Source organism: Mirounga angustirostris, unplaced genomic scaffold (genome assembly GCF_029215605.1).
Source record: "Mirounga angustirostris isolate CCGP_5_RB_7025 unplaced genomic scaffold, mMirAng1.0.hap1 SCAF_4, whole genome shotgun sequence".
In the NCBI taxonomy this organism is placed as follows: Eukaryota; Metazoa; Chordata; class Mammalia; order Carnivora; family Phocidae; genus Mirounga; species Mirounga angustirostris.
Window position 1 is genome coordinate 45,503,793 of NW_026991712.1, and position 27,602 is coordinate 45,531,394.

A 27,602-nucleotide genomic window follows, 5' to 3' on the forward strand; every position below is an offset into this window, starting at 1 on the left:
TAGTTCAAAACCGCTAATTAAAAAATTTTAAGAGAGGTCTGGGATAGAGATAAATGTGTGACTCATGTGCATATAGATGGTATTTAAGGCTATGAAACCGGATGATATATATGAAGTTCAAAGATTGAGCACTGGGGTACTACAGTGTTTAGAAACCAGGGAGATGAGTAGGAAGTAGCAAAAATGATGAGGAAGGAGTAGTCAGTAAGGAAAACAAACTGTGTGAAATATCTTGGAAGCCAAATGATAAAGGTATTTCAGGAAGAAGCAAATGATAAATCTGTGTCACATGCTGCTGACATGTAAAAAATATGAGGAATAAATATTTCTTATTGAATTTAACAAATATGAGGGCAATTCATATTTTTCCTTGACAAGAGAATATTGACTGGGACTGCATTGAATTGGTTCAAAAAAGAATGGGTGTAGATAAATCAGAGATAATGAATATAGGCAACTCCAAATTAGTTTTGTTGTAAAGTGAGGAAGTGTAAAGGAGTGTAGGTTGGAGGGTTAGTAAGGTAATGAGGGAGATGATGATGATGACGATGATTATAAAGACAATGATGACGATGATGATAATTTAAGACGGTGTAATTTAGCATGTTTTTATGCTTAATAGGAAGGATTCAGCAGAGAGAGAAACATTTATGATATGGAAAAAGAGAAAGTATTTCCAGGAGCAATATCCTTAACCAGGAGAAAGTTGATGGGATCTAGAGGACGAGTTGAAGCATTGGCCTTGGATGGGGTATGGACCCTTTGTATTAACAGGAGAGTTTTTGTGTTTTTTTAGAGAGAGAGAGGGTGAGGAGGGGGAGAGGGAAAGGGAGAGAGAATCTTAAGCAGGCTCCATGCCCAGCATGGAGCCCGACGCAGGGCTGGATCTCACAACCCTGAGATCATGGCCTGAGCCGAAATCAAGAGTCAGACACTTAACCAACTGAGCCACCCAGGCGCCCCTAATGGGAGAGTAATTTAGAGTGTATGGGCATATATAGGGATGAGATAGGTAGATGTGTTGGTGGAGCTTGTGGGGATTCAAAATAAGTTACTTCTGTTTTCTACTTCTATTTTCTCAGAGATACAGGAAGCAAGATTGTCAACTGGAAATGAAGATAAAGAGGAAGTTGGAGGATTGAAATGAGAATAGAAGAAATGAAACAGCCATCTAGGGTGGGTGTGTGAAGGAACCAGGGAAATTCAGTTTGATTGTTGGGCAGCATTAAAAGGCTACTTGTGCAAAATGACTATCCCCTTAAAATGAGAACAGTCAATTTTCTCTGGATTCATCCAGCTACAGGATGGACGCAGGACCAGAGTAGATGGAGAGACAAATTTACCCAATATGAGAGTTTTGTTACAAGAGAATGAGGAGGTGGGAGAGAAGCAAGAGAGTTGAGAATATGTGCAAGGGCATGATGATAAAGATGGACTGTGTATTTAAGCTGTGAAAGGAAGAGGACCTGAGTAGTGGTGGCCAATAGAAAGGTGGTAAGATTAATGGACTGTAGGATCTAATGGGGGGTAAGAATTATTTAAACCAGGGTACTGGAGAGAGATAGTTTGAAAAACGAAAGCGATGTTTGGGGGATTTCTTAAAAGTGCAAGTTGGGAAGAGGAAACTACAAGGCTAGGGGTTGACTATGAGAGTGACTATCTGAAACGGGTAGAGAACAAGATTACTGAAAAAGAAGAAGTTGCAGTGACAGTTTTTATGCCCTAGGTCACATCCCCTTGGTCGACCTCTGATTTCATCAGCAGCTGTGGCAAACAGTTCCTGTTTGCTTTTGCCCTCCTACCTTGAGCACCTATTTTCCCTTTGCTTTTCTGCCTCAGGGTTTTCTCTTGAGAGCTCCCTCAATGCAGGCAAGGGTAGTCAGGAAATGTGGAAGAGTATGTACTTCTGGCAACAAAGCTAAACCAGTTGGGAACAGGAGTGGATGGATAAATGCCCCAGCTTCTCTTCTTTGGAAGGGCAGTTCAGTTTCACATGGTTCCCCAGAAGGACTGAGTAGCTATTGTGTATTCTGGCAACTAATACAGTAGCATACACTCCTTCCTGCTCCTCCATTGTTACTTCTGGGAATCATCTCTCTAGTAGATTACCTGCAGCCAAGTTCTTGTTTTAGGATCTGCTTTGGAGAAACCAAATTAAGGAACCCAGAAGCCAGGTTATTCAAAGGATCATTCAAATGGACATTTAAAAGATGATAGTAAAGTCGGAGCAAATAAAGTCATATAGGAATTACGATCTACAAGGAGCAGGGGCAGCATTATTTAGCCTAGTGCCTAGCACTCAATAATGATTTGGTAAATATTGGTTGAATGAATAATGCATGGAGCATGCTGATCCTTTACAACCCCATTCTTATGAATTTTGGTTTCCTACTATAAGAACTTCTTGAAGAAGAATCATTCTGATGTCCACCGTGTGACATCCATACCACACTGACCTGATTTAAATAAGAATGGTGAGACAGGTCTAAAGGCAGGTTGAAGATAGAAACTACCAATAAGTAAGAAAATCAATTATGCTGCTTTGAATTATCTGTGGAAAGAAATGTCTAGATATTTGCTGAAAGCTATCAAACTGGAACCGTTCTGTGTAGCTTAGGGAATTGCAGTGGATTATCTCAAGCTCACTCAAGGTGATCTTCCTTACCTTCCTCTTCAAATTGTGCTCAGAAAACCTCCTTCTGGACACAATCACTTTCACAGATTTATAGAATGCAGGAGTTTTTCTATTGCTCACTTCTTTGTATGAAAGGGTTTTAAATTAATGAAATGTTACTGTAAATTCATTAAGAAACACATTTACAGCTTTAATATTTGTGTTCCCCTAATGCACACCTAAATGGTTCCTGAAAGTGAAACAACAATGTAGGAGCTGATTAACTGTAAACATTATCTCTAAATGAAACAGCATATTTATAGGGAAAGAGCTGATTAATGTTGAACAGGAAAATGAGAGGAGCTGATGGAAATATTCACCTAGGAGTTATACCTGAGATGTTGTGTTTCTAAATGTAATGCCTTTTTTTTTTAATCCCTATAATGAAAATTGTCATTAGGAAGATGGCAGAAGTAGGTTGTTACTGCTGGTAGTGAAATAAGACATGGAGCACTTGAGAGTATATTCATTAAATGTACTCTTGTATTTATTGGTAGAAAGGAAAATGATCTCATTTATGTTTTAGAGAAAGACACCAATGTACACATTAAAGACACAGATTCTGCTATATTATTCTAACACTTTTAAGCATATATACAGCATAAACCATTTGCTTTTAAATGGCTGGATACCATGAAAGAGGCACTTTACATTTAAAATTTGTTTTATATTTTATAACTAAAACAGCTTAGACCCATAAATACATAATTTGGTATATCTACTTATGTACCTATACATCTGTCTATTAAGAAAGATGCTCCTGAATATCCTGGGTATCTCTATTGGTTCATTATAGAGTACCTGCAAAAACTGATAAATAATAGAAAGTAAATTTAAACCATCCACAATTCCACTTCAGAGACCATTACTATTACCACAATACCATATTTTGGGAGGGCAATTTAACGATTTGAATTAAAAGTCAGTTCATATAAAAAGATACCTAATTATTGGCTCAGAAAGGGATTTCCTTAAGGAAATACTTACTAGATGGATGCCTAGGGCATTTATTGCAGTGTTTAAAATATTTTTAAACATGCAATACCATATATCAAGCTATTTTTTAAAATTCATCATGGTCTAGCTATACATTCAAACACTAGCCAATATAAATGATTTTGTAAAGCAATATTCAATGACATTGAAAGATCTTCACTATATAAAGCTAAGTGAAAATAGTAGCATATAAAATAGTAAATGTGTGTGTGTGTGTGTGTGTGACATCTTCTTTGTGCGTGTGTCTGTTAGAGAAAGACTGTAGGTATACTCCTCACATTTCCTGATGATTATCTCTGAGTGGTGGGTTTTCAATTTCTTTTTTGTTTTTTGTACTTTTTAAATGATCTAAAATAAACAAGGTCCTTTTAAAAAATGTAAGTAATTATAAGAAAAAGTATATGCATAACTTAAGCCTCTAAGTGAAGCTATCAAATTATGGAATTTTTTTTTCAAAGATTTCTTTTTCAAAGATTTCATAACTTTATTTCATATAAAATATAAATATAAAAGGTATAATACCTGAATATTCCTATAAAATCTTTACCTAGAAACTAGAGGAGTAGGAGAAAGCTTTAGGAAAGGAAGTAAGGAGATACATGAACCAAATTTCATCTAAAATAGTACGTAAGTCTCATCTAGTCTCTTATTCTTTTTACAGAGAATTGATTGAAAGTAACTCCCTTTCAGAAATGGGTCGCGAGAAGTATAGATGGCTCTGGCTCACTGTCCACTCCAGTACTGTTCTCTGGAGAGTCTGTGATAGAAGCTGAGAAGACAGGAACATGGTCGGTGGTGCTGTAAACATACTGATGTTCTTCAGATGTTATTCCAGTAAGATTTCTTTAACAAGCTACAAGTCCTTTTTTTAAAAGTAGGAGGATTGAATCTAATACACAGTCAAAACTTACTATAAAATAATTATATAATCTATTCCTCAACTTTTAGTTAAAATGGATGAAAATGAACGTTTTATGGGTGAAAAGGAGGTTAGAGAAGCAATGGAGGGGTTGGTGGTCACTGGGAGTAGCAGGGACTTTGAACAGCCAGAGGAGTGTGTTGATAGCTAAGATCAAGGAGAGAAGGTGTCAGAAATGGAGAGAGTACAGAATAGGTTGGCAAACTTTTCTGTGAAGAGCCACATAGTAAATATTTTAGGCTTTGCAGACCACATGGTTTCTGTCCCAACTGCGTGACTCTGCTACTGTAGCTTGTGAGCAGCCATGGGCAATGCTTGGACCATGAGCATGGCTACATTCCAATAAAACTTTGCTTACAAAAATACATGGCAGGCTGGATTTCACCTGCAGGCTGCAATTTGCTGACGTTTGGTCTAACTTAAGTGATGGAGAAAATGTTAGTAATGCAGATTAAACTGAAAAGTGTGTTGTGTCTATCCTCTTTGCATTGAGATAAAGCATACAAGATCTTTAGTGTTTGAGAACTGTTATCTTATTTAGCAAAACAGTTGCTCACATCATCAACAAATGAGTTGAGTTCTACCGTTCATCTCTATTCATCTTACTCATTAATAGAAATGACAAGATTAACCAACATCTGCATCCAAATTCAGAGAGCCTGTTGTTACACTTTGCAGCACACCACTGCTTCCGTCCCAAGGGTCCTCTGGCTCTCATGCCTTCTGCTCTGACCTATGCTGAAATCTCGGATTATTGTGTAGGGATGGGGAGGCTTGTTTTCTAAAATGGGTGCTTCAGATCTGCTCCAGGGTGAATTTCTTTTTCTTACTATGCTGAACTTGTTTCAGCTTCTTCTATTGAAGAGGTCAACTTTACTTTTTGGTGGCTCAGTCCACTATATCCAGGTGTGTTTTAAATACATCATATGCAAGTAATAGGGAGAATATTCTGGTGACATAATTATGTCCCGTGGGCATGAAAAGATGGGGCTTAGGGAAGGGTCTGGAAGGAGAGAATAGATGAAAGCATCGCTGAATTGCTTGAATTAAAAAAATGAGAGGATATTGTGACTACTATGGACCAAGTCCTAATTTAGACTTTGGGGACAGAATGGGGAGCAGGACTTTAAGAAAGGGCTCCTGCTTTTAAGTCGCTTATTTTTCAGTCTAGCTGGAATGATAATGAACAAGAGCTGCAGGTGCAGAGAAGTAGAGAGAATTCAGCAGAGGCAGGATATGATAACGAGGTAAATAAGATAAATTTAAACCCTACGAGGATCATTTGGAAGTATGAGTAGGGGGAAGGGATATGAGGGATAGCTTATTTCCTCACCTTTGTGGTATGGGGGCTTAAGCCAACTTATAATTAAAAAAAGGGTGATCTCCGAAGGCCAGAGAACACAGAGGCAGATGACATTGGTTACATACATTAACCCAAGACATTGCGGTTGTTTTGTAGTCTGTCCCTTTATCCATCCCCTCCCCCTCACAAATGGCACAGTATCAGATATTCTGTAAGAACTTGATTTAATTAATGATGGAAAGATGCCATTAGTGATGATTATGTTACATGTGCATATAACTGAAATGAGACACTCTTTACTGGGACCACACTTATCTGATTTATTGTCACTTGTATACTGCTTCAGAAATGGGCTAGGACAGTGATATAAGTCTTGTATAACATCATACACATACCCATATATTGCAGTTTAGCCAACGTATAAGCTTGGTTCTTGCAGGTTTCAACTTTAGCTCTTCACCGTGTAAAACAAAACAAAAACAAAAAACAAGACACAAAACAAAACATTGTGTAGTGAAATTTCTTCCTGAATATGTACACTTCCCAACTAAAAAATCTCCACAATGCAAGAAAACCATGGAGTAGATTCTTCCATTGTGCCAACAACTGTATTCTGGGATTATATATAGTTATTCCCAGGCAAACTGTGTTAATTCTTTAACCAAAACACTTCACTAAATGTTTCTATTTTTTTTCCATCTTAAAGAGAAACACTATGCTTATAGTAGAAACTGTAGGTTGAAGAAAGAAACAAACAAAAAGAAATGATTAGTCATTTTCCTCTGCCTTAATAAATAAACAGTAGTATAAAAGTGAGTTACTAGGAATTCCAATTTTTTTTTACTTATATGATGACTTCAGTAACTGCGGCCAGATCTGGCTTTATTTTCAGGCTCAGTTTATGTGCTGAATTTCTCTAGCTTCATATAAGTGTTCATCATGAACACAGAATGTAATTGCTTGAGGAGCGCAATTCTTCATTCTACCCTTTCATACCTTATGAAGGTGCATACTAGAGATGACTTTTGAAAACGCTAAGTGCCAAAATGTTCATTACTTTTGTAAAGGGTGTTGTATAATTTTCCCCTGAAGATGTACTTCAGTGAACTAGCCACTGGATGTCATTGTTGTGACATACAGATGGAACTAAATCCATTTGACTCTTACTAGGAGCTGGAGCTGAGGGAAGGTTGAACATGATAGCTTCAGGTCTGTAGCAACACATCTGTTTGAAGAGTAAATTCAAATAAAAGAGCCTTCTTAATGAAATCCAATTACAGTTGTTTTTCTATAGCTCAAAGATGTCGGAATCATGCAGATGTGTTTTGGGGATTCTTATTTGGGTTATTTTTAGTGTATCCTTATTCATCCATCTTCTTAAGAACTTAGGTTACAAAACCTAAATACTGTTTTTTGTTTCTATTACATGTATTTTTAAGACCTCAGTATATTTTTTCTATACTCTCCTACCTCTGTGCCTCAATGGCTTTGCTAAACCTGCTTAAGATCACCTAGGAATTGATTTTTCCCCCTCTTGGTATATTTTGTGAATCTTGTGTTTTTCATTTTTTTTTTTTTTTGTGAATCTTGTGTTTTTCAAAAATTACCTTCACAATAATCTGATCTAACCAAAAGAGTGGTAGTGTCCCCTGGGAAAAAGATAAGTCATTTTCTTTTTCAGCCATCCTCAGGCTAGAGGCTGGGCAATCATAAACCATTAGTGGGAGATTTCTTTGCAGGTTTATGTGGCCAAGTGAAGAAATGTGGCGCTTTTACCGTCTCCTAGTAGCCACCTCCCTGTTCTCCCTCAGTAGTTCTTTAAATGGCACTGATTCTCCCTTGTGATGGGGATATGGTGCACCCTCTTGGGCATGATGGTAGCCCATGACTCCTCCTTCCTCTAAATTGTGCATTCAAAGGGATGTCTCAGGCCATAACCTGTAGTCTTTAATAGCTTCGTCTCTGGAGTAAAATAGTCTTGGGTTCTAATCTTAGATAAACCATTTGGTATGACCTTGGTGGTTTACTTAATCTTTCTGACCTTTGGTTTTTCCATTTGTGAAGTGGTTATAATCATTCCCACCTGGAAGATTCATTAAGATTAAATAAGATGAGTAAAGTGCTTAGGATGGTGTCTGGTATCTTTTAATTATTAATATAAAGAGAACATTGTTAATATTACCCGAAACATGCAAAGACTGCGGTCAGTTTCAGCAGTGTTGAGGCAGAGTTACAGGGTGAGTGTGCGACAGCATCTTTCCCCCTCTGTGCTCAGAAAATATGCATAGCAGGTATATCAGAAATAATTGCTAACAGGTTTTTTTTTTTGGCAACTAAAATAATTTCTATAATTTTTATCAGAGTCTGCTTTTTTTTTTTTTTTACATCTTCACTGACTTTGATAGTCAAAGGGTAAATATATATAGTTCACGACTTGTAGGTCTTCATGATTTACTGTGGATAAAGCATTTTGACAAGTATAAAGAAAATACATTCAGTTGACAATTCTAGAAGCAAATTTACCTAAGGTATTTTATCATCTGGCGGCACCTGGAATATGCTGGGCACTCAATAACTATTAGTAGTTGTGATTAAAGCAATAAATTTAGAAGTAAAGAAATAGCATATATAAATAATTGACCAGATACTCATCATACCAATCCATATCTCTTCAGGGTAAACTGCTTGTATTATTTCAAGGAAATCTGTTTGGTGTTGTATGGGGTGTTGTGCAGGAGTCCTGAATTGGGTAGTATAGGTAACCTCTGCTTTCTCATATTGGACGACCATGCTATTTTGAGTACACGATTTTGGAAGGCAGGTATTTGCATAGCTTATGATCAGATTTCATATTGAAAATAAAATAAGAATATTATCCTACTCTTGTTCAAGTAATAGGTATTTGCAAATATAAATTCCCAAATGCAATTCCTGTCAATGTACCTAAAAGAAGAAATATGTAACTTTTAATCAATCATAGGGGCAAAATATGAAATGGTATTATTTTTCTCAAGCCACTGCTTTCAACTGTGTTCTTTCCAATCTCCCTTTCCTATCATTTAGTAACATCTCAGGCAGATCCCATAACTTTCAGATCACTTAAGTTATTAAAGCTCATTCCAATACAGTTTAAAATTTCTGTGTTTAGCCAAGCTCTACAATGGTGATTCTCAAACATTAGCATGCATCAGAAGCACCTGGGGTGCTTGTTAAGAACACAAATCGATGAGCCCTAACCTCAGAGTTTCTGATTCAGTAGGTCTGTGGAAGGATTTGAGAATAATTGTTTCCAATAAGATCCCAGGTGATGCTCTTTGCTGGGAACCACTGCTGTATATCTTTGCTCCTGCTTATTCTAGGCTCTAGTGCCCTAGAGTGGAAAGGAAGGAGAAGGAAAGAGAAATGTTCTCCTTACTTAACTGGCTGTGGCTGCAGTCTTCTTTTGGATGGTTACTGCTCTCTATTTCCACTACTGGTTGTTATATCTTCTGACTGTGTGGCAAGTATCCAAATGCTGGATCTTTTGGGCCATCCCACATGTGGGTGAGTTCTTTGAGAGGTCCCAAGGAGTGTGTGTGTTCCCACTGAACAATTTCCTGATGCATTTGATTCTGCTTTGTTTGACTCCTTCTACCCTCACCTTTGTCCCCACCATTGGTGGCTCTCCCCATTCTCTTGTTGCTGTGTGCATGAATACCAGGAGGCAGGGATTATGAGGGCATTATTGATATGTCCATTACAGATGCATCTTTGTCATTCTCACTTCCATTAATATGGAATGACCAGTGTATTATAAAATTGAATGGACAGCATTCTAAAGTTTATAGACTATTTGGATTACAAGCTTCTAGATCTATCACAATACTACCAAATTCCTTTTTAAAATGAAATATTGTTCTATTTAGGATTAGGCCAATGTTTTTTAATTTTAATTTTTTTCCACCAGGTTTATTTAAATATTATTAACATATAACATGTATACTTAAGATGTACAACATGATGTTGAATATGTATATATTGCAAAATGACTACCACAATAAGGTAACACCACCATACCCTCACATAATTACCTTTTATTTTTTTTGGTGGAGATAACATTTAAAACCTACTCTCAACAATTTTTAAGTATATAACACAATATTGTTAATTATAGTCATCATGCCACACATTAAATCCCCAGAATTTATTCATATTATAGCTGGAAGTTTGTACCCATTGACCAACATGTCCTCATTTGCTCCACCCACAAATCCCTGCCAACCACCATTTTACTCTCTAGTTCTATGAGTCCAGTTTTTTAGATTCTACATATAAATGATATTATACAGTATTAGTCTTTCTCTGTCTTACTTTTTCAGGTATTATAGCTTTTATATTTATATTTTATATGAAATGAAGTTATGAAATCTTTGAAAAAAATTCTATAACTTGATAGCTTCACTTAGAGGTTTAAGTTATGTGTATGCTTTTTCTTATAAATACTTATATTTTTTAAAAGGACCTTGTTTATTTTAGATCATTTAAAAAGTATAAAAAACAAAAAAGAAATTGAAAACCCACCACTCAGAGATAATCATCAGGAAATGTGAGGAGATACCTACAGTCTTTCTCTAACAGACACACGCACAAAGAAGATGTCACACACACACACACACACACATCATTATTTACTATTGTATATACTACTTTTTTCACTTAGTATAATGTCCTCAATGTTTATCTAGGTAGTTGAAAAAGGCAGAATTTCTTTCTTTTTTATGGTTGAATAATGTTCCATTGTATAGATATTTCACACCTTCTTTATCCATTTATCCATTGATGGACAATTAGGTTATGTCCATGTCTTGGCTATTGTGAATAATGCTGCAATGAACAAGAGAATGTGAATATCTCTTTAGGATAGCATTTTCATTTCTTTTCGATATATACCCAAAAGTAGGATTGCTGGATAAGGCAATTCTATTTTTTATTTTTTTATTGAATATATTTGACACATAACATTGTGCAAATTTAAGTGGCATTGTGTTATTTTAACACATTTATATATTGTAACATGATTGCCATTGTAGCAATATTTATTACATTATATAAATATAGTACAATATTGTTGTCTCTATTTTTAATTTTTTGAGGAACTTCCACATTGTTTGCCATTGTGGCTGCGCCAATTTTTATTCCAGACAAATCCACATCCTCACCAATACTTGTTATTTCTTGTCTTTCTGATAGTAGTCATTTTAATAGGTGTGAGGTGGTATCTTGTGATTTTGATTTGCATCTCTTTGACAATTAATGATGTTGAGCATCTTTTCATGTACTTGCTGGCCATTTGTATGTCTTAGTAGGAAAAAATATCTATTTAATTCCTCTGCCCATTTTTTTTTTTTTTTAAGTAGGCTCTATGCCCAGCATGGAGCCCAATGCAGGGCTTTAACTCACGACCCTGAGATCAATACCTGAACTGAGATAAAGAGTCAGATGCTTAATTGACTGAGCCACTCAGGTGCCCCTCCTGCCCATTTTTTAAATTGTTTTCTTTCCTTGCTATTGAGTTGTGTGAGTTCCTTATGTATTTTGAATATTAACTCCTTATCAGATAGTTTGCAGGGATTTTCTCCCATTCCATAGGTTGTCTTTTTATTTTGCTGATTGTTTCTTTAACTGTGCAGGAGCTTTTCAGTTTGATGTAGGCCTACTTCTTTATTTTTGATTTTGTGTGCTTTTGGTGTCATAGCCAAAAAATTGTTGCCAGGACCAATCATATTCAAGGAGCTTTTCTCGTACTTTTCTTCTAGTAGTTTTACAAATTTGGATCTTAGATTTGAGTCTTTAATCTGTTTTCAGTGTAATTTTTGTGTGTGCAATTTAGGGCTCCAGTTTCATTCTTTTACATGTGAATATACAGTTTTCCCAACACCGTTTATTGAAGAGACTATCCTTTCCTCATGGAGTATTTTTGGCTCCTTTGTCAAATATTAGTTGACCATATAAGCATGGGTTTATTTCTGGGCTCTCAATTTTGTGCCATTGGTTTTTGTGTTATTATGACAGTATCGTACTGTTTTGATTACTACAGCTTTGTAATAAAGTTTGAAATCAGGAATTGTGGTGCCTCTAGCTTGGTTCTTCCTTGGGATTGCTTTGGTAGTTGAAGTCTTTTGTGGTTTCATACAAACATTAGGACTGTTTTTTCTATTTCTGTGGAAAATGCCATTGGAATTTGGTTAGGTATTGCATTGAATTTATAGATGGCTTTGGATAGTATGGAAATTATAACCATATTAATTCTTCTGATCTATGAACATGGGATATCTTTCCATTTATTTGTGTTTTCTTCCATTTCTTTTATCAATGTCTTATAATTTTCAGTGTACAGATTTTTCACCTCCTTTGTTAAATTTATTTCTAGGTATTTTATTATTTGATGCTCTTATAAATGGGGTTGTTTTCTTTAATTCCTTTTTAGATAGTTCATTGTTACTGTATGGAAACACCTTATATTTCTGTATTGATTTTGTATTTGCAATTTTACTGAATTTGTTTATTAGTTCTAACAGTTTTTTGGAGGCATCTTTAGGATCTTCTACATATAAGATCACATCCTCTGCAAACAGAGTATTTTAGTTCTTTCTCATTTAGATGACCTTTATTTCCTTTTCTTGCCTAGTTTTATGGCTAGGACTTCCCCTACTATGTTGAATAAAAATGGTGAGTGAGCACTTTTTTTGTTCCAGACCTTAGTGAGAAAGCTTTTAGTTTTCAGCATTGAGTATAATGTTAGCTGTGAGTTTGTCATATTTTGTCTTTATTATATTGAGCTACATTCCTTCTGTACCCAATTTGTTCAAAGTTTTTATCATGAAAGGATGTTGAATTTTGTCAAATGCTTTTTCTACTTCTATTATCATATGATTTTTATGTTTCATTCTATTAATGTGCTATATAGTATTTATTGACTTGTGTATGTTGAACCATCCTTGCATATCAGGGATAAATCCCACTTGATCATGGTATATGATCCTTTTTAATGTGATGCTGAATTTGATTTGTGAGTCTTTTATCTTTTATTTTATTTTTTAACATTTTTTTATTATGTTCAGTTAGTATATAGTACATCATAAGTTTTTGTTGTAGTGTTCAATGATTCATTAGTTGTGTATAACACCCAGTGCTCATTCCAACACATGCCCTCCTTAATACCCACCACCCAGTTACCCCATCCCCCCCTTCTGTAACCCTCAGTTTGTTTCTCAGAGTCCAGAGTCTCTCATGGTTTGTCTCCCTCTCTGATTTCTTCCCATTCAGTTTTCCCTCCCTTCCCCTGTGAGTCTTTTATTGAGAATTTTATAACTATATTCATCATGAATATTGGCCTGTAGTTTTCTTTGCTTGTAGTGTCCTTTCTGGCTTATAAGGGTAATGCTAGCCTCTTAAATGAGTTTGGGTGTTCCCTCTTCTTCAATTTTTTTTTGGAAGAGTTTGAGAATGATTGGTATTTATTCTTCTTTAAATGTTTGCTAGATTTCACCCTTGGAACCATCTGGTCCCATGCTTTTCCTTTGTTGGAGGTTTTTGGTTACTGATTAAATATCATTACTCATAATTTGTTCAATTTTTTTTCTTCATGATTCAGTCTTGGTAGGTTGTATATTTCTAGGAACTCCTCTTCTTCTAGGTTATCCAATTTTTGGTTTATAATTGTTTATAGTGGTCTTTTATGATTCTTTGTATTTCTGTGATGTCAGTTGTAATATCTCTCTCATTTCTGATTTTACTTATTTGATTACTTATCTGTTTTACTTAGTCTAGCTAAAAGTCCATTAATTTTGTTATCTTCAAAAAATCAGCACTTAGTTTCATTGATTTTTCTCTATTGGTTTTCTGGTCTGTTTTTGGCTTATATCTGCTCTGATTTTTGATATTTCCTTCCCTATGCTAATTTTGGGCTTAGTGTCTTCTTTTTCTAGTTTCTTGAGGTGTAAAGTTAGGTTGTTGTGTTCTGTTTTATTTCTTAGCATAGGTATTTATCACTGCTAACTTTCCTCTCAGAACTGCTTTTGCTGCAGCCTATAAGTTTTGGTATGATCTGTTGCCATTTCATTTGTCTCAAGATATTCTTTGACTTCTCTTGTTTTCTTCTTAGATGCATTGTTTATTCAGGAGCATATTGTTTAATTTCCACTCATTTGTGAATTTGTCAGCTTTGATTTCTATTTTATACCATTTTGGCTGGAAAAAGATACTTTGTATGATTTCTATCTTTTTACATTTGCCAAGGTTTGTTTTGTGCCCCAACATATGATCTATCCTGGGGAATGTTCCATGTGTACTTGTGAAGAATGTATATTCTGTTGTAGTTGGATGGAGTGTTATATATGTCTGTTAGGTTCATTTCATATAAAGTATATTTGAAGTCCATTGTGTCCTTATTGATTTTCTGTCTGAATGATAAATCCATTGTTTAAAATGGAGTATTGAAGTCCTCTATTATTATATTACCTGTAATTTTTATCTAATCTCTCTTTAAATCTGTTAGGATTTGCTTAATATCTTTAGGTGCTCTGTTATTGAGTATATATATCTCTACAATTATATCTTTTGATTAATTGACCCCTTTATCATTGTATAATGACCTTCTTATTCTGTTATGACAGTTTTTGGGTTAAAATCTAATTTGTCTAATATAGGTATAGAGCTATCTTTGTTCTCTTTTTGTTTCCATTTGCATGGAATAATATTTTCCATCACTTTATTCTGAGCCTATGTGTGTCCTTAAAGCCGAAGTGAGTCTCTTGTAGGCAGCATATAATTGAATCTTGTTTTGTAATTCATTCATGCTCTCTATGTATGTCTTTCGATTAGAGTATTTAATCCATTTGCATTTAAAGTAATTATTGATAGGTAAGGACTTACTAATGCCATTTTACTAATGTGTTTGGGTTTTCTTTTGTAGTTCCCTTGTAGCTTTCTTCTCCTTTTGCTGTCTTTCTTTGTGAATTGATGATTTTTCCATAGTGGTATTCTTTGATTCCCTTCTTTTTATCTTTTGTGTTTATTCTAGGTTTACACTTTGTGCTAACCATGATGCTTACACAAAACATTATATGTATGTGTGTGTATATATATATATAATCTTGTATATATTTTTATATGTTTATATACATACATATAATAATATACAACCATATATATGTTTTATACATATGTTTACAATATGTATGTTTATATATACATATATACACTTAACCAACTGAGCCACCCAGGCGCATATATATATATATATATATATATATATATATACACACACACACACACACACACACAGTCTATTTTAGGGGCTCCTGGGTGACTCAGTTGGTTAAGTGTCTGCCTTTGGCTCAGGTCATGATCCCGGAGTCCCAGGATCAATCTCTGTATTCGGCTCCCCGCTCAGTGGGGAGTCTACTTCTCCCTCTGCCCCTCACCCCACTCATGCTCTCTCTCCCTCTCTCTCAGATAGATAAATAAAATCTTTAAAAAAAGTCTATTTAAAGCTGATATCAAGTTAACTTTAATTGTATGCAAAAACTCTATCCTTTTACTCCTCTCCCCATAATTTTGTTTTTGATATTATAATTCACCTGTTTTTATATATTTATTTATTTACAAGTTTATTTTTTAACAAGTTATTGTAGCCATAGTTATTTTCATTTTTTGTCTTTTAACCTTTATACTAAAGTTAAAATATTAACACACCACCTTATTATAATATTAGAGTATTCTGACTTTGACTATATAATTACCTGTACTAGTTTGTTTTATATTTTCATATATTTTTGTGTTACTAACTAGAGTGTTTTATTTTAGCTTTAGAAATTCCTTTCAGCATTTCTTGTAAGGTAGGTCTAGTAATGGTGACCTCCCTTAGCCTTTTTTGTTTGAGAAAGTCTTTTTCTCTTCTTCATTTCTGAAAGACAGCTTTGCTGGGTAAGTATTCTTGGTTAGTAGTATTTTTCTTTCAGCATTTTGAATATATTCTGCCATTTTTCTGGTCTGCAAGGTTTCTCCTGAGAAATCTGATAGCCTAATGGGGGCTTCCTTTTATGTGAGGATTTTCTTCTCTTTCTTTTAAAATTCTCTTTATCTTTGATTTTAGGTAGTTTTATCATAATGTGTATTGGAAAAGATTATTTTGAAATTTTGGGGTGGCCTATTAGCTTCAGAAGCTCAGATATCCAGATATCTCCCCAGATTTGAGGAGTTCTCTTTCATTATTTCTTTGAAGGTTGTTTCTGCCCCTTTTTCTCTTCTTCTTGGACTCCAGTAATACATAGGTTATTTCTCTTAATGGTATTCCATAATTCTTGAAGGAGTCTTCACACTTTTTCATTCTTTTTCCTTTATGCTCCTCTGACTGGATGACTTCAGATGACCTGTTTTACAGTTCAATCTTACTTTGCTTGGTCGAGTCTGATATTGAAGCTCTCCATTGAATTGTTCACTTCAGTCATTGCTTTCTTCAATTCTAGGTTTTTTTTTTTTAATGGTTTTTATTTTTCTGTTAAACTTCTCATTTTGTTCATGCATTGTTTCCCTAATTTTAATAAGTTGTTTACTTGTTCTCTTTAGTCGTCTTTGAATTTCTTTTAAAGAATTATCCTGAATTCTTTTTTAGATAATTCACAGGTCTTTATTTCTTTAGGGTCAGTCATTGGAATTGTATTAGTTTCCTTTAGTGGTGTCATGTTTCCTTGGTTATTCATGATCTTGCAACATTAAGTTAGTACACATTTAAGGAAATAGATATCTCTTCTAGTCATTAAAGACTGGCTTTCCTAGGCAAAACCCCTCACTACTCAGCCCATCCAGAGATTCTTGGTGGGCCCTCTGGTGGTGTCTGTGGGTGGGCCTATTACTGGAGTTTTTGGTTGGTCAGGTCTGGTGCCTGGGTCAGCAGGTGAACAGGCCCAGTGCTTGGTACATGGGAATCAGCCTGTGCCTGGGTCCATGGGGGTGTACCCAGAGCCTTGGTTCATTGGAGAGGGCCTGGCTCTTGAATCTGTGGTAAGGCACCTGGGACCTGGGTCTGCATGGGTGGACCTGGATCCTGGTCCACAGGAGTCAACCAAGTGATGAGGACTGCTGGTATGGGCTTAGCATCTGGGTTTATGGGGGCCAGTCTAGTACTGGGACAGGCTGAGAGCCTGGTTTTAGAGGAGCTGGACTAGAGGCCATGGGAACTGGCTTAGTACTAGGGTAAGCCTGTAGCCTGTGGTTATGGGTATGGGCTTGTAGCCTGGGGCCTCACATGGAGATTTAATCTGTAGAGGCCAGTTTGGTGTTTGGGTGGGCCAGGAGCTTGAGTCAGTGAGAGCTGGTCTTGAGGTTGGGCTGTGTGGGCTGGCCTGGGGCTAGGACAGGCTGGAAGCTTGTATCCACAGGAGGTGGTTTGGACTTTAGGTCTATGGGGCTGGCCTGGTACTGGGGTGGATAGAAAGTGTGAGTCTGTGGTAGTTGGCCTGGAGCTGGGCCCAGTTGGGAGCTTGGGATCTCAGGTAATGCCTGGACCCTGGGATTGTGAAGGCTGATTAGGAGCCTGGAGCCACAAGTGCCATTTGGGTCCATGGGATCTGGCCAGCTCTGGGATATGCCTGGAGCTTGGATTTGTGGAAGCCTTTGGGAGCCTAAGGTCATAGGATTTCCTGGTGTGGGCTGGGTGTCTGATTCATGGGAGCCTACCAGGTGCCATCTAGGACCATAGGAGTTTGTCTGATGTTGGGTGGGTCCTTCTCCCATGGGGACAGTGCCTCTCTCTGTGCTGGGCTGCCTGGGGTTGGGGGAAAAGTGATGGAGTAATATGAATCTATCTTTTCTAACCTTCTCAATGCATCTTTTCTTATTTCTGTCCTTCACCCAGGTGTTGTAATTCGTCACCTGGAAACTAGCTCTTGTGAAGGTATTTTCCTTCATGGATAGTTGTTCAAATTGATGGTTCTGGGGGGTGCCTGGATGGTCAGTTGGTTAAGGGTCCGACTCTTGATTTCAGCTCAGGTCATGATCTCAAGGTTGTGAGATAAACCCTGCATTGGCTCCATGCTGAGCACAGAGTCTGCTGGAGATTCTCTTCTTCTCTCTCTGCCCCTCACCCCTGCTCACTCACACTCTGTGCTCCATGCAGTATGTGAATCATGACTTTATGGTTCTTTACTCTTTTACCAGGTAGATTTATTTATGTATCTGTTTTTGAATTTTATAAATGTGATCCTCTTTTCTCACTCAATTGTATAATTTTTTAATAAGCTTAGATATTGATGTATGGCTATAGTTATTCTTTATTTGAATATATTCCAATTTATGTATCCATTCTATTCTTCATGGATTTTTGACTTTTTCCACTTTTTTGTTATCATGAACAATGATTCTGTGAACTTTCCTGTTAATGTCACCAGTTGTACATGCATGAGTTTTTTCTGTGCCTTTAAGGAGTGGAATTACTGGATTATAGAACATATGCACATTCGAATTTCCCAAACAATGCTTAATTGTTATACAAATGATTGTATCAACTTGCACTCATACCTGGAGTGGAAGAGTCTATCTTTTTTTTGTAGCAGAAGTTTCCAGAGTCAGCTTTAAAAGACTTTACCTCATCAGAGGGATGATGATTGGAATCAGTCACTTCAAAATGAAATGCTTTAAAGTAGAAAACTGACAGCTTGAATAAATCTTTCTGGCAAGTGAGTAAATTTAAAATAAATGTATTTTAAGATTATGAACCTTGAGAGAGTTTAATTAAAGTTTAGAAGAGATTACAGCACAAATGTTTATGAACTAAAATTCCCCTTTCATGTCCAATACCAATTAATTCTTCTCTTCCATTCCTAATTTATCAGCCTTCTTCTGTTGCATTGATAGTGCTGCTACAATTTTCTACTTAGTGGTTATTTTAAACCCAAGGGAATAAATTTACCAAGCAGTCCACTTATAAACGCGAAGCCCAGTTCACTCTTTGTATTAATCAATGGGATTTCTAAATCCATGATGAATACTGAATTGAGAGATAAGGGAGAGTTTAAATCTCTGGGAAAAGAATAATCTAGAATTTAAAAATATATAGTACATTTATTAAGAAGGTCATGGTCTATTTTCTTATTCTTCCCAAGAACACTTTGTGCTTTAAAATTAAATGTCAAAATTTGGGGCAGATGTCACACATACTTAGAACAATTTTGGGAAAATTTTTGTTAAAGTTGTGCTCTCCACACTTTTGAGACTAATGGGAATATTGAAATGAATTGCACTGGAAGTCACCCAGAATTTAAATTTAAATTTTCTTTATTAGATGTCAATGAAAATATTTTTATTTCCTCTTATTCTCTATTTAGCTCTTTACCCCAATCATTCACATGCATTGGTTAAATTTAAAGTTTCCTCATGTCACTTCTTATCTGACTGTGTTAAGATATTTTTCTTGAGTTGGTAGAGAAAGAGAGAGAGGGGTATACAGAAGAAAGAGGGAGGGAGGGAGACAAAGAGGGGGTGTAAAGAGAGAGAGGGAGATAGAACCAAAGTAGGAGGTGAGGCAGACAGGAAGAGAGAGAGAGAAAGTGGGAGAGACAGGCAGATGGTGGGGAGGGGCAGAGTGGTTAGTGCTAATAGTGAACAACCATCCCTACCAGAGAGATTTCTAATCATAAGCTTAAAAGTAATAAGACCTCTCCAGATTGTGTATATGACTCTGCTCTTCTCTGGAGACTCACGAGGCAAGAGTCATGATTATTAATTGATATTAATATGCTACGTCTTAGTCCAAGTTCCCTTGAAAGAAACATATGAGGCAAAATTTTCACATTCATGCTTTACTTAGGCCTGCAACTCCAGGGTAGCAAGAGTGAAGGAAAGTGGGGCAGGGGAGGAAGGAGAGCAAATACGAGGTATTGTGTTATTGAGCTGATTACAACTCATGTTATTGTTGTTGTTTGTTATTAACAAAGCAATTTATTGGCTTTAAACATACATCAGTAAATTTTTAAATGTTGGTTTATTTTTCTAAGTTTTATGTTTTATGATAAAAGAATACTGAACCAAAACATCAGAGAAAATGGAAGCTCAACAGCATGGTTTCCAGTATATTTTCTGAAATAAACAGATATTTTTTAAAAAGTATATGACTTTTTATCTAAGAAAAAAGCTTTCTAAATATTTAGAGTTGAATTGTTTTTAACTAAACCCAGGAAGCAGGAGCTCATAAAATAAAAGCATAGTGTGGGCAGGAAGAGAAAAGGGAAAGAAATGGGGAAAAATAGATTTTAATATCGAGTATAATATCATTTGGCTGGTTTTGTTTGTTTTTGTTTCAGACTATTTAAAGCAGGATTATCTCTCTGCAACCCTGCAGATAAATCCTAGTGTTTTAGTTGTAAGAAAGTCTTAAGAGCTCGGGTAACGGATAAGCCAATTTTTAAAAACGCTTTCCCTACAGTATTCTAAAGGATTTTGAAGCATTATACATAACATAGGCAGTGGTTTAGTTGCAGGACATTTCTAGAGAGGTTATCTTGGAATCAATCTGTCCTAGAAAAGTTCATTGGAATTGAAAGAGAGGAAGGGAAATGAATTTATCTTAAATCTCCTTGTCATCTCCTGTTTCTCATTGGTTATGTATTTCCTCCAGGGCATTAACTACTCTGTCCGTATAGATTGTGTTAGCCAACCCCAGTGAGCAGCCATTGGAAAAGTCAGATTACATGTCCCATGATGAGTGCTTCATCTGAACCTTGAAGTGGTGGGGAAAGTGAGTCTCTATTGGTTGGGTTAGGTTAGGTGTGGACACAGGTTGAACTGACCTCTCACATCAGGAGGTATTGGGAGCAACCAATAGTTTTAAGAGAGAAGTTAATTGTGCAGCCTAAGTCCAGCTGTATGAATAAATTGCCTCAGTGGTCTGAGCTAGTCCAGCTGCTACATGTGTGGACCACTTATGTGAGAGAGGTTAGAGTTGCTCCTTGAATGGCTAGAGTGGCTCCTTGAGATTCTCCCAGTTAATTCACTGTCCAGTTGTCTCAAGAAAATTTGGATCAGGATTCAAACGCTTCTTTTCGTCTGCACAACCATCACCTAGGGATGTTTATGCAAATTTTTGTAAACAAGCTCCCTTTTCTTCAGAGAAGAGTTGAAATAGTGAATCCAGAAATAAGAGTTGAAATAATGAACCCAGAAGAAAGACAAGTAGCAGGGCGGACATGGGCCATGGAAAGCATAAATTTAATTTTTAATTAAAGTATACGTCTCTCCCATTGGGGATAATCTTGGGTAAGAGGAAGCTTTCAGTGGTCAAGATGGGGATAGAACTAAGATTGGTTTTATCTCAGAAATTGACTTGGTTATAAGAGTACAAGACAACTAGGTAGAGGCCAACATCTGTCAAACTGCCAATGTAGGCAGGGAGCTCATTGAGTGGGAGACTCTGTAGAGCAGGATTTGGCAGAGTGAAATTCTGGTGTGAAGTCTGGCAGGATTATTCATGATTTATTCATGGCAGACATCATGGACACAGGAGCAGTATCCAGCCATCGGGATGCTAGGCTAGTGGGAGAGAACTCCAGGTAAGATCCTAATTTCTAGTTGAGGACTAGGGTGTGCCAGCAGAGAAAGAATAGAATGAGGGTTCCTATGAACCGAATCAAATATTAGGCTAATGACTGAAGTTAAGAGAGAGTGCAAGATGGTCCTCCAGGGGCCCCATGGACATGGTGGCTCACTCAGGCATACTATACATTAGATGTGCTTGAAAAAATGAGATTCTAACCAAGTGGGGTTAATATATATAGTAGGTAAATATATATAGTGGTAAACAGGATAAATATACATAGTGATTGAAAATATGTGTATTATCTTCTATTGCTTGAAACATTATCTCAAATATGTTATAAGAAGTTGATATTTGTTTTGGATAAAGTGGTCTCTGAAGACCTTAAAAAATACTCAGTGTTTCATATTTCAAAAACACATGGAATGCTTGTTTGGACTCTTTTGTATAGATTTGTTTTCTGAAAGTATCCATCCTCTTCTTTTAAAATTTTGCTTATAATGTTAACAGATTATTATCTCATTTGCTTTGAAAATATAAGCATAAATAACTTCATTGTCATTTCAATCAACTATTTTCATTTTATTCTGTATTGTTACCTTTTAAGAATAAGAATTTTGCCTCCATAAAGACCCAATGAAAGCAGAGGGGGCCAAATACTTTTCAACACCCTTTTAACCAATTAAAGCACATTATTTACAACTATTTTGGTTCTTGACTTAGCTTAATTTTATTAATCAAACTTCATATATTATATTGAAGACATTAAAAATTTCCTTTAGGAAGGAACAGGATAATGACATAGAAGGCTCATGGACTTCCCTCCTTCCAAAGACACACCAATTGTACAGCTACATAAAGAGAAATTCCCTCTGAGAGAAATTCAGAAAATAGTTGAGTGACTCCTATACTTGGGTGAAAGAGAAAATATACATATCAGAATGGGAATCTGATACACACTCTTGCCATAAACCGTACCCTCAGCACAATGATCTACAATAGGTGGGGAACGCACATAGTGTCAGCTTATGCCGGAAGAGTGAAGGATTTGAGCAACTCATCTAGCACTTCAACTTTTAAGGCTCCTACCTGAGGGCCAAGCCCCACAAACCCACAGTTCTGAAAGCCAATAGGGCTTGAATTCACAAGACCCATAGGACAATAGCAAAGAAGCAGTCCTTAATGGTTGCATGAACACTTGCCTCTTCTACTCCCCTTCCCTAAGACTCTCTCCCCTCCATCCCCCCCTCACCCCCAGCTCAGTGCAATGGGATCAGGCAAAAATGCTCCATCTAGAAGGGGTTTGACTTTATGAGCTGCTGCTGGGCATCTGTCTTCTAATTAGCTCACATCTAGCTGTGGTCCTCCATTGAATCCAGGTGAGCTGGTGGCTATTTCCCTTACTTTCTCCTTTTACCTTATCCCAAAATGAAAACCGGGTCACCAGCATCTCTCTGAAAGGAGCTTGTACACATGTCTAGTGCCCTATTTTTTGTTTTCATTGTTGTTATTTTTGTTTGTTTGTTTGTTTGTTTTTTGTAATTCCCACTGAAGGGATAGGCCTCCAGACTGCCTGGCTCTGATAGCCAACTGGGCTTGCATTCATGAGTCCCACAGGATTGTAGCAAACAAAGAAACACTTTTTAAATGTTTATATACGCCCCTGTTATATAGCTGCAGCCTCAGTACAGACAAAAATGCCCATCTTCCAGTTTCTATCTCCCAGGAGGCTTAACTACATACTTTTCCAGGTACTGCCTGTGGGGTCTGGTTTTTAATCAGTACCCTAGTTTGCATCTAAGGTACTGACTACGAACCTATCCTTTGAGATACTGATGGGTATTTGCACATCATCAACTACCAGGGACCACTAAGAACCAGATGTGGCTTAGACAATCACAATGGTTTAAAAGACAACCAAGAGCTGGGGCTGACTAGGTTCATTTCCTACATGAGACCACTCTATCACTCTGTCAAGACTGGGAGAGATGACTATCTCAGCTAATGTGCAGAAAGCAACAGAGAGAGTTAAGGAAAATGAAGAAACAGGGAAATATGGTCCAAACAACAAACAAGATAAATCTCTAGAAATTGATCTTCAGGAATTCAAGATAAGTGATTTACCCATTAGAAAGTTCAATTTAATGATCCTAAAGATGCTCACCCAGGTTAAGAAAGCAGTGCATGAACAAATTGATAATTTCAACCAAGCGATATAAAATATAAAATATTTTAAAGTTACAAAAGAAAAATCATGAAACTGAAGGATACAGTAACTGCACTGAAAAATTCAATGGAGGCATTCAATAGCAGACTAGATCACATGCAAGAAGAGATCAATTAACTTGAAGATAGGGCATGAAATTTATTAATCAGAGGAGAAAAAAGGAAAAGTGTAAAGATAGCTTAAGGGACTTAAGGGAAGACATCATCAAACAGAAAAATATATGTTATAGGAGTTGCAGAAGGGGAAAAAAGAGAGAAAAAGGGACAGAAAGCTTAGTTAAAGTTGAATGATGGCTGAAAATTTTTGTAACCTGGGGAAAGAAACAAATATCCAGATCCAAGAAACCTAAAGATCATCAAATACAATGAATCTAAGGAGACCCACACTGAAACACATTATAATTAATTGTCAAAAGTTAAAGAGAAGGAGGAAAATTCAAAAGCAGTAAGAGAAAAACTTGTTACATACAAAGGAACCCCTTACGAGACTATCAGTGGATATTTCAGCAGAGACTTTGCAAGCCAGAAAGGAGTGGGATGATATATTCAAAGTGAGGGAAAAAAATGCCAACCAAGAACACTCCATCTGGCAGGATTAAAGGGAGATAGAGTTTTTCCAGATAAACAAAATCTGAAGAAGTTCATCACAAGTAGACCAGCCTTATAAGAAATGTTATGGAAAGTTTTTCAAACTTAAATGAAAGGATATTAATAACATTGAAAATATATGAAAATATGAAATTCATAGGTAAAGGCAAACATATAGCTAAATTCATGATTCTCCACTATTGTAATGATGGTGGGTAAATCACTTACAACACCAGTATAAAGATTAAAAGAAAAAAATATTGAAAATAACAATTGTTACAATAATTTTTTAATGTATAGACAATATAAAAAGATGTAGTTTTAATGTAATCTCTATCAAATTCCAATGACATTTTCAACAGAAATTAAAAACAACCCTAGGGGCTCCTGGGTGGCTCAGTCATTAAGTGTCTGCCTTCGGCTCAGGTCATGATCCCAGGGTCCTGGGATCGAGCCCCGCATCAGGCTCCCTGCTCTGTGGGAAGCCTGCTTCTCCCTCTCCCACTCCCCCTGCTTGTGTTTCCTCTCTCACTGTGTCTCTCTGTCAAATAAATAAGTGAAATCTTAAAAAAAAAAAAAAAAAAAAAAAAGCCCTAATATTCTTATGGCACCACAGAAGACCCTGAGGCAATATTGAGAAAGATGAACAAAGTTGGAGACATCACACTTTTTGATTTCAAATTATATCACAAAGTTATAGTAATCAAAACAGTATGGTACTAGCATAAAACAGACACATAGATCAAAGGAACAGATTATAGGACTGATAAATAAACCCAGGCATAAAATCAATTAAGTTTTTATGAAGCAGCCAAGAATATACAATGAGGAAAGGGCAATCTCTTCAATAAATGTTGGGAAAAGTGGATATTCACATGCAAAAGAATGAAAATGAATCTTACACCATATGTAACAATCAGCTCAAAATGGATCCCAGACGGAACATAAAACCTGAGACTGTAAAACTCCTAGAAGAAATCATATGGACTAAGCTTCTTGACATTGATCTTGGAAATGACTTTTTGGATTTTACACTAAAAGCAAAGGCAACAAAAGCAAAATGAACAAGCAGAGCTACATCAAACTAAAAATCTTCAGCACAGCAAAGGAAACAGTCAACAGAATGAAAAGGCAACCTACAGAATGGGAGAATATTCCCAAACTCTCCAACGATGGGTTAATATGTAAAACGGATATGGAAGTCATAGAACTCAAACAAAAATAAAAACCCAAACAAAGAAAACAAGACAGACGAAAAGACAAAACAAAATGGGTGATGAACGTGTTAGTCAACTCAATGGTGGGAATTCTTTTTTTTTTTTTAATTTTTTTATTCTTATGTTAATCCCCATACATTACATCATTAGTTTTAGATGTAGTGTTCCATGATTCATTGTTTGTGCATAACACCCAGTGCTCCACGCAGAATGTGCCCTCCTCAATACCCATCACCAGGCTAACCCATCCTCCCACCCCCCTCCCCTCGAAAACCCTCAGTTTGTTTTTCAGAGTCCATTGTCTCTCATGGTTCGTCTACCCCTCCGATTTCCCCCCCTTCATTCTTCCCCTGCTGCCACCTTCTTCTTCTTTTTTTTTTTTTCTTAACATGTATTGCATTATTTGTTTCAGAGGTACAGATCTGAGATTCAACGGTCTTGCACAATTCACAGCGCTTACCAGAGCACATACCCTCCCCAGTGTCTATTACCCAGTCACCCCATCCCTCCCACCACCCCCCACTCCAGCAACCCTCAGTTTGTTTCCTGCGATTAAGAATTCCTCATATCAGTGAGGTCATATGGTACATGTCTTTCTCTGTTTGACTTATTTCGCTCAACATAATACCCTCCAGTTCCATCCATGTCGTTGCAAATGGCAAGATCTCATTCCTTTTGGTGGCTGCATAATATTCCATTGTGTATATATATATATATATATATATATATATATATATATATATATACCACATCTTCTTTATCCATTCATCTGTTGATGGACATCTTGGCTCTTTCCACAGTTTGGTTATTGTGGACATTGTTGCTATAAACATCGGGGTGCACGTACCCTTTTGGATCCCTACTTTTGTATCTTTGGGGTAAATACCCAGTAGTGCAATTGCTGGATCATATGGTAGCTCTATTTTCAACTTTTTGAGGAACCTCCATACTGTTTTCCAGAGTGGCTGCACCAGCTTGCATTCCCACCAACAGTGTAGGAGGGTTCCCCTTTCTCTGCATCCCCGCCAACATCTGTCATTTCCTGACTTGTTAATTTTAGGCATTCTGACTGGTGTGAGGTGGTATCTCATTGAGGTTTTGATTTGGATTTCCCTGATGCCGAGCGATATTGAGCACTTTTTCATGTGTCTGTTGGCCATTTGGATGTCTTCTTTGGAAAAATGTCTGTTCATGTCTTCTGCCCATTTCTTGATTGGATTCTTTGTTCTTTGGGTGTTGAGTTTGATGAGTTCTTTATAGATTTTAGATACTAGCCCTTTATCTGATATGTCATTTGCAAATATCTTCTCCCATTCTGTCGGTTGTCTTTTGGTTTTGTTGACTGTTTCCTTAGCTTTGCAAAAGCTTTTTATCTTGATGAAGTCCCAATAGTTCATTTTTGCCCTTGCTTCCCTTGCCTTTGGCGATGTTTCTAGGAAGAAGTTGCTTCGGCTGAGGTCAAAGAGGTTGCTGCCTGTGTTCTCCTTTAGGATTTTGATGGACTCCTGTCTCACATTGAGGTCTTTCAACCATTTGGAGTCTATTTTTGTGTGTGGTGTAAGGAAATGGTCCAGTTTCATTGTTCTGCATGTGGCTATCCAATTTTCCCAACACCATTTGTTGAAGAGACTGTCTTTTTTCCATTGGACATTCTTTCCTGCTTTGTCAAAGATTAGTTGACCATAGAGTTGAGGGCCCATTTCTGGGCTCTCTATTCTGTTCCCTTGATCTATGTGTCTGTTTTTGTGCCAGTACCATACTGTCTTGATGATGACAGCTTTGTAATAGAGCTTGAAGTCTGGAATTGTGATGCCGCCAGCTTTGCTTTTCTTTTTCAACATTCCTCTGGCTATGCGGGATCTTTTCTGGTTCCATACAAATTTTAGGATTATTTGTTCCATTTCTTTGAAAAAAGTGGATGGTATTTTGATGGGGATTGCATTGAATGTGTAGATTGCTCTAGGTAGCATTGACATCTCCACAATATTTGTTCTTCCAATCCATGAGCATGGAACATTTTTCCATTTCTTTGTGTCTTCCTCAATTTCTTTCATGAGTATTTTATAGTTTTCTGAGTACAGATCCTTTGCCTCTTTGGTTAGATTTATTCC